Genomic DNA, 7,798 nt, shown 5'->3' on the forward strand with positions numbered 1-7,798 from the left:
CCATCTCCCACATGTGATGGTGCGCTACGTGTTTACCAATCTGTTTTTAAAGCCACACATCTCCCACCTTGTCATAACTATGACAACTCATGGAATCAATATAGTAGTACTCCAGCATGTTCTGCGAAAAGACCTGGACCTAATAAAACTGGTGGGTCCTATGTTGGGTATGATCTATATGAGTCTAGATTCTCTGCTTGCCTGGTATAAATTTTATTTGCTTGCCAGGTATAATTTTATTTTATTTTATATTTCTTGTAATGAGATTAGGCCACGTCATCGTATTATGTATTTAATGCAGCTGTGCTATCAATATCAACAATGACGTTGATCAGTGAAAACAGAAAATCCGTGCTTATGACGGGGAGTATTAGGTATTACCCCCGTTTCCGAGCTGGGGACGGGTGAAGGCTTTGAATCACTACAAGAAAATTGGACTTTACCGGCGGTCAAAACCGCCGGCAAAGACCAAGAAAACCGCCGCTTAAGCCTTTGCCTGCGGTTAGCTAACAGCCGGTAAAGCCTCAGTCGGTAAAGGCTTTACCGACGGCCAGGACCTTTACTGACAGTTGTGCTGGACGCCGCTAAATCATTAGCTTTTGTTACACAACCAGAACAGTTGTCAAAAGCTACGGATAAAATCCGTAGCTAAAGATGAGTACCCACAGTGTGACCATAGCTATAGAGCAAATCTTACAAGAAACACAGATTGCAAAACAAATTTAATGGATTCACTTACCGAAGGAGTAAAGTCATTAAATGGATTTTTCCCTGCTTTTGAATCTGCTAATAGATTCCTAGCATTTTGAATATATGATGCCAAACCACCTAGATAGGTTGAATTAAGCTGAGTTACCTATAGAAAAGAGCTACTTGACATCAATAAGCAGATATGTGAAGAGTATTAACAATCTTGCTGACAGGTACAAAGCAATGTAGGTTTCCAGAAACCCATCAAAATCAGTTTGGTCTTCTACCAGAAATTTGTGGTCAGCAAGGCTTCCAAAGATAAATTTCAAAATAATCATGATAATAAGAAAAATAAATGTTTGAGTGAGGAAAATGGAAGGTTAAAAGTTGAAACCGATGTTAAACTTTTGCTGCTTGGACTTGGAAATCAAACAGAGACCATTTAATATTTCTAGGATACATCAGCTGAGTTGTAAAAATATACTGAGAATGCATGGAATACAAGGTTCTTGTACTCATAAGAACCAAAATAATTATAACAAAAAAAAAAGTGCCATGAAAATGAACCTGATCAAAGAAACTTTTCTTTTCTTCATCATCAACACCTTGTTCAGTAACTGGGAACTAGATTCAGTAAGCCTTCTTTATGGATGAGTCTTAGAAGTATGACCCTCTTTATTAGAAGTATATCCAATTGGATATGGGAAAAATGAACAACTTCTAAATTACTGGTGCAATCAAATGAGTTGAGAAATGTTTGCCCTATATCCACAGAAGTGCTTGCCAGGAATATCATCCAGTGAAAAGAAGCACCTAAAACCAAAAAATAAACTGTAATTAGCATGCATTGGTGTTGGGCTCAGATCAGATAATGCTAATAGAAATCAGCAATGAGAGATGCCCACCATTAAAAGCTTCCAATGGCCACAAAAGTTTTCGATCAAGCTGATATTTGTGTTTTCCTTTCTTTGATGTCTTTGTTAACTTATGAATAAGATGGATTTCAAACAAACATCTTGGTAGAACTTAGGAAGGTTTCAATAGTGAGTCACTCTCTCTCTCTCTCTCTCTCTGTTGTTTTCCTTGGTGGGTCCACTGCAACTTTGGATATGCCTCATTTTTTGTATCATGCGTTGAAATGATATCTCCAAATGGATGAATGGTGTAAATAAAACACATACCTCATGGCGGGATCCATGTAACTTGGCGACATCACTTAAGTAGGGAGACTCGCTACTCAACCTGTCAGTAACAGCTAATCCGCGTTCCCGGCCGTGGATCCGGTCACACTGATGAATGCAATCCTTGCCCGTTGGGTGCTGGTGGAGCCCAAAACGTGATGTATATGTTTTATATTTATGCCGTTCATTCATTTCCCTCATCGCAGAAACCAAAAAAATGAAACACATTAGAAGCTCGAGTGGGCCACACCACAGGAAACAACAGTGATTGAATGTCCACCCTCAAAAACTTTTTGAGTACCACACAAAGTTTTGGATCAAACCAATATTTGCATATACCCCGATACTACTGAACTTGTTCTAATCCCATAGAACATGATAGTGGGTGGGAAAATAACAAAAAATCTTACCAAACAACAACAATCAGGCCAAACAAATACTTGTTCCAGCCGAATCCCCAATTGATTAAATAAGAACACAATAATCTCAAAACATAATAAAAGAATTATTCAATTTGTGTGAAAATTTACCCCGGTACTACTGCAAGTCGTAGTCTTTCCCTTTTTCGCTAAGTGTCCCTACAAATGATAAATCAATGTCAATCATCATATACCCTGATACTACTGAACTTGTTCTAATCCCACGGAACATGATAGTGGGTGGGACGACTTGTTCCCTGAAAACACCGTACAAGAAAATAAAATAACAACATAAGAAAATCATTCATCATGGCCAACAAGAACCACCGTGCTACCATTCGAACCAGCAGTTACCTGAATACCGGCATGGCTGCAGAGATAAAAATCAAACTCAATTGGGTGGCGTATCTTCGTATCGACAAACAGTTCCTAACCAAAACAACCATTTATGCCAATATAACAAAACAAAGGCATGGGAACCATATCAAGAATTTAAAAAGTAAAAAAAATAAAAACAAAACAAAACAAAACAAAACAAAACAAAACAAAACATACCAGGTAAGATGTTACCACTCCTGTCAGTTGAATTACGGTCCCTATGGTCTCCAGGGAAAAGCCGTGTGTGGTGTCTCTTTTGAACTACCACAAATGTTACAGGTGGAACATATCCTTCCTCCAATGAAACACAAGCCTGTAAGGTGGAATATTGAACATAGAGATGGCACAATTACAAAGTTTTCATGTGATGAAAAAAAAACTGTTTACAATGCAACTCGGACCCAAGTATGGAAAATCACCTTCCTAATTGCATCCAACTCATAAAGCAAAACTTGACTGAACTGGCCTTCACTCACCCCATCCCTGCAAAACTCCAAATCATGAGCCAAAATACCAAACAGTTTCTCATCTCATTCAAGAAAAACCAAGGCTAATCATAATATTCATACTCTATAGACTCTCCGAAGGTGAAGAATTACCTATAGAATATGATGCGATGAGGCTTCTGTCCCGTTGCTTGCCTGAATGCAATCAGTTGTTCTCTGCCAAACACCATAGATATTCTTTAAACACTGAATTCAAACAGAGGAGAAAAAGACTTACCAGATCATCCCTTTGTTCATAGAACCTCTCTGAGGATCCTGCACAACTTGAAACAGATCTCTTATCAGCTCCTGCCGATGCGGCTGTGCCGAGACCAAACCCCGGTACTTGGTGACCTCTGGCGAATCCATTGAAGCTACAACCTACAATGCACATCAAAGATGGGTAAAAATCAAGTGCAAACCATAATAAATGAAAATTAATAACCAAATATATCATACTGCCGCAATTGATGGGCTGGAATCCTCTCTTGGCTGTGGATGCGTGACATCGGCACCAAATATTATTGTGGGAACATCAGTTACATAAGGAATATGACTCGCGATGGCATTGGCTAGCACTGTGTTGCGACCTCCAACCTTTTACAATAAATAACAAGCACACCAAATTATAGCATTTATACATGAATAATATAGGGCCATAACAATCTGTAACGCAATTTTCATAATTTAAATATTAAAATTAAAAATTAAAAAAGACAGGTATATTCGTTCTCACTGTTGGAGTATTTTTAGAAGAAAAGGATAATGGAAGTTTCATAGACCATTCTTCATTTCTTTTTTCTCCATAAAATCCCCCAATCAAAGGCTTATGAGTTGTCTAATTTGTGATATGGCATTTGCCACTTGTAGGAAAGTTGTGGCTGCTTAAAAGGCTACTTAAAAAGAGGCAAAAGAACAAAAGAAGAGACACATCAAACATTCAAAGTTCAACAACTTGAAAGAATCACAAACCTTGACATTAATTTTTAAGGCAACATTTTCAAGATACTGTTTATTGACTTTGGATGCCTGTCTTGGTTGGCAACACTGCGATACTATGCCCAACTCCATTTCGCAAACACGTTTTGTCTTTCCTGCAAAATCAGAAAACAAAACGCTTTAGTTGATTCATTCCATCTCTCTAGGATTTAGGGTCTTGGCTGCACTCACCATATGAACCGCTCATGTCAGGTAAAATGATAATAAGCAATTGGAGATGTTTCTTCTTATCTCCACTTTGTAGTTTTGCAGTGGCTTGTTTGTGTACATCCATCAGAGCCATCTCACACTACAAGAAAAGAGGGTTTTAGCCTCGGTTCAAAACTGTGGCTAAAAAGGTTAAAAACTGAGGCTAAAGTCTTTAGCCTCAGTTTTGCCTCAGTTATCTAAACCGAGGTTGAAACCCCTGTGGCTAAAGGCTTTAGCCTCAGTTTTAGCAACCGAGGTTAAAATGACATTTATAGCCTTGGTTCTTCAAGTGAGGCTACAAACCTTTTAGCTTCAATTTTCTTGAAACGAGGCTAAATCAAAATTTTAGCCTCCATTATTTTCAACTGAGACTAAATCCAAATTTTAGCCTCAATTGCCTCAAACCGAAGCTAAATCTATTTTTAACCTCGGTTCTCAACAACCAAGGCTAAAGTCTTTAGCCACGGGAATTTCAGCCTTGGTTCTCAACAACCGAGGCTAAATCCAAGCCTCGGTTACAAATTGAGGCTAAAAATGTTTAATTTAAGAAATATTTATTTAAACTACTAATCCATTCGTTCAATCCACACATGAAACAATCAATCATGAAAGCCATAATACCAACAAAATAGTTAACAACAGTCTACTTAAAGTTTTCAAAACAAATACAAGCAAACTGTTACACAACATTAGGTTCCACAAATATTTATATTCTTATCTCTTCTATAATCTCTTTTTCTTTTTCTTTGACTTTTCCTGTATCTGTTTTGAATCATCCGGTCTTTTATTGACATTTCTTTCATCTGGAAGCTCTTGTAAAAGGGTTTCTATAGCAACATCAGATTTCTCTTGGGCATCTTTACCTGCTAGATCCTCCAAACGTTCCTGCCAAAGGAAGATAAACACCAACAACATTTAAACTCAACCTCAATGAAGCGATTAAAATAAATCAATACAGACCTACAAGAACTTCTTCACTAGGAATAACATAATTTCCTGGTAATCAATGGCAGAGATGGCCTCAAGCTCACGTTCCAACTGCTGCATGGCAGCAAGCTTCTGCATAATCATTGCATCATAGCTACCCATCTGCAGGACAGCAACCTACTAATGAGACATCAGTAAAATGCCATTTCTGTATTAAATATTCAACTAGAAAAAACTAACCTCCGTATATGAAGGCTACTTTTGATTTTCGATTACGTCTAATACAACATTAGGCTGCGGCAACCCAAGAGTTTAGCACTTTCTTCTCTGCATTTGTTATCTGCACTGCTTAAATAGCAAGTGAAAAGTTGTGATCTGAATATTTCAAAGATAATGATGTGAAACAGATAAAAGGGCATCCATTTCCCCATAAATCAATAATATTATTGGAAAGTAGATATCTTTCAGATTACCTTTGCTCAAGATGCATCAACAATTGTATGAGATGGTGACAAAGTGCAGGCAGAACAGATGCTGGATTCTTTTCAGACAATCTGCCAGCAACTGATATAGCAAACTCTCGAACATCAAAATCCTATGACATGGAAAAGAAGAAAAAAAAAGAAAGAAAAAAGATAGTGAACATGCCCCTATGTTCATAAACATTTTTCAAATAAAGATAACAGTTCAAATGCTCATAGAAGAGCCATTGGCAGGTTGTGCCAAAAATTATACCTCATCATTTAGAGCAACAAAGATAGCACTCAAACTATCAGCCTGTGCCAAAAATTCATCGAAACCTCCATTTCCATGCAGAGATAGAAAGACTGACTGACGAACACTAACATCAGCATCTGCAATGGCAGCAATTAGAAGTTTCTCCACAATCTGCAGAAAGCTCAGAGTTAATGATCAAGATGTACAAGCAAGACCATTTTGCAAATACATATTTGATTCATAGAAGAACCTAAATAGAAGCATAAAAATTTACTTCACATAATCTTGCAAAGTTTTCATGACTTCAAAAAAAAATCGAGATAAAAATATCACTCTGAAAAGCACGGAAGGCTGAGACATAACCATGAAATTACAACCACACATTGCCTGAAGAAAATTTGAAACCTTAAAGTAGTAACAACTGGACAATGTTTCAGGTAAATTTATTGAAATAAATGGTACATTAAAAAAGGTGGATGATGTTACCTTATAATTCTACAAAACTCCCACTTGTTTCCTGTTTTCACAGGTTTCTTTGGAATGTCCCGAAGTTAAAAGGACTTGACATGATCAATGGAGTTGTATCCATGTGTTCTGACATATTTGCCATCATATTAGACTGCCACCAAATGTTTACTGCAATGGTCAAATCATCACTATCCACTTGATGGAACCTGTTGCACACAATATTTCAAGATTCCTTCAGTGAATTAATTTAGCAGAAATAGAAATGAGCTAATCACTAAAAATATACGCCATGGTTAGACCAGGAAAGGCTTATTCTGCTGGGAGAACCCTGAGATAAACAAAAGTTGCCTAAGGGGCTGCACTTGCATATCTTTGAGAGATTATTTCTGTAAAAATGAATTGCCTATGCTAGACGTGCAATGGGCTTTTTTTTTGGAAAATTGCAATGGACATTATGTTAACCTCTTTGAGATACCAAATTACATATAAAGTCTAGCAACCATATGTGGTCCGCCTGGTGCCTATGGGATTTGACTTAATCCCCAATTAACCAATAGAAATCCACTTCCTAATCCAACACCTTATAAAAAGGTAAAAAAAAAAAAAATTAAAAAAAAAAACCCATTAAAACTAACAACCAATAGAAACAGAAACTACAGACCTAACCAAAGCAAAAAGCAACTAACAGCTATTCTTTGTTTCCAGAACTCTAGAAGTGCAAGTCAATCACTCCTCATAAAAAAGGATGGAGTTTGTGCTTGGAATAACCACATAATATATATCAGCTGAAATGATGGTATCATATTCATATCGGCCTGATACAATACACAATATGATTCTGTATCGCCCTGTCCCCACAAAAATGGCCTCTAACAGGACATATCTGGCCAGATCACCGATACTGCCATAAAGATCCAGATTTGATTTTTTTTTTCCTACTCAATTTTAAAGAACCCAGTGCGTAAGTATGTATGTATGTGTATGTGTGTGTGTGTGTATATATATATATATAGTACTATGAGGTCGAGCTGTGTGGGCCCCACTGTGATGTGTGTCAAACATCAACACCGTGCATTTGATGGGTTCCCTTAAGGTTATGGGATATCCCAAAAATCAGTTGTATACGGAATTCATGGGGGCCATACCATCTAAAACCATGTGAAGACATGCCTAAAACATCTAAAAGCACTTGATGGAGCCCACCTTAGATTTGGATGCGACTGAAACTTGGTCTGACACCTCATCCAAGTAGGACACACACAATGGATGGGCGGGATGTGTAAACCACATCTCAAAAGGCCCAATAAATGATTATGAATGTTTTAATGGAGGGTAACCCCTCTCA

The 7,798-nt window shown here is 37.5% G+C and overlaps 1 long non-coding RNA gene across 2 annotated transcripts; it reads right to left on the reverse strand.

Annotated features, from left to right (window-relative positions):
- Positions 1-5,072: 5,072 nt before the first annotated feature.
- Positions 5,073-6,574, reverse strand: LOC131246233 (uncharacterized). 2 transcript variants are annotated; one of them, XR_009171254.1, is made up of 5 exons: positions 6,472-6,574; positions 6,004-6,156; positions 5,742-5,863; positions 5,302-5,613; positions 5,073-5,226 (listed from the first exon to the last, which is right to left on the reverse strand). It is a non-coding gene; the product is annotated as an uncharacterized LOC131246233 (long non-coding RNA). The 2 variants fall into 2 exon arrangements; XR_009171253.1 differs by lacking the exon at positions 6,472-6,574 and having other exon boundaries at positions 5,302-5,430; positions 5,509-5,613; positions 6,004-6,315.
- Between the last annotated feature and the right edge of the window lie 1,224 nt (positions 6,575-7,798).

The sequence above is a fragment of the Magnolia sinica genome, chromosome 5 (genome assembly GCF_029962835.1).
Source record: "Magnolia sinica isolate HGM2019 chromosome 5, MsV1, whole genome shotgun sequence".
In the NCBI taxonomy this organism is placed as follows: Eukaryota; Viridiplantae; Streptophyta; class Magnoliopsida; order Magnoliales; family Magnoliaceae; genus Magnolia; species Magnolia sinica.